This window comes from Penaeus vannamei, unplaced genomic scaffold, assembly GCF_042767895.1.
Source record: "Penaeus vannamei isolate JL-2024 unplaced genomic scaffold, ASM4276789v1 unanchor2565, whole genome shotgun sequence".
Lineage (NCBI taxonomy): Eukaryota > Metazoa > Arthropoda > Malacostraca > Decapoda > Penaeidae > Penaeus > Penaeus vannamei.
Genome location: NW_027215553.1, coordinates 1,744 through 2,500, shown reverse-complemented (window position 1 = coordinate 2,500; position 757 = coordinate 1,744).

The window sequence follows — 757 nt, the reverse complement described above, 5'->3', positions numbered from 1 at the left end:
CTTCAATAACTGCACTTCCATCCCTAGAAGTCAGATCAGTTGCTTATACTGCGCGTCCCGAAAAGACCAACACACACTTCCTTTCACAGCAGTAAGAAGAGTACAGCTCAGATCATTCTGACTTGCAGCAAAACAACCCTTCACAGGCACCGTCGTCGAGTGCTTGAGAACTACAGAGTGGATCAGCAACCTCAGATTCTGCTACATGAACCTCAAGTAAATGCAGGAAATGAGCTAAACAAAAAACTTAAATTCAATGCACCAATCCCCGTAGATCCAATCCACCCTTTCATCGAGATGGAAGAAAACAAGCTAAACCACTAAGCTGCCTGCAAAAGAATGAAGCAGGTTCAAAAGTGGGTCATTCAACAGTAGAGACAGTCTCCTTACAGAACTTATTAACCATTCGATCGGCAGTAAAACCTGGTGGAGTTGAGTCAAACACCACTAGGTCTCACGTCTCAAGACTGTATACCACTATTGTATAAGCCAGATTTCACCGCAATTTCTAGGCAGGACAAACCTGAATTACTTGCCTCCTTCTTTCAGAAGATGCGAGTTTGTGAAACTGACCACACACCTCTTCAGCTTCCGTCACTGAAAAACCAAAGACTTAACTCACTGGTCATCTGTGATGAAGTAAAAAAATCATCTTAAGACTGTTAATAAAGCCGTTGGACTTGACAAACTAAGTTCCTACATGCAATTGCATTTCCACTTGCCACCTTATTTCAAAACTCTCTCCAATAGCAAAAGT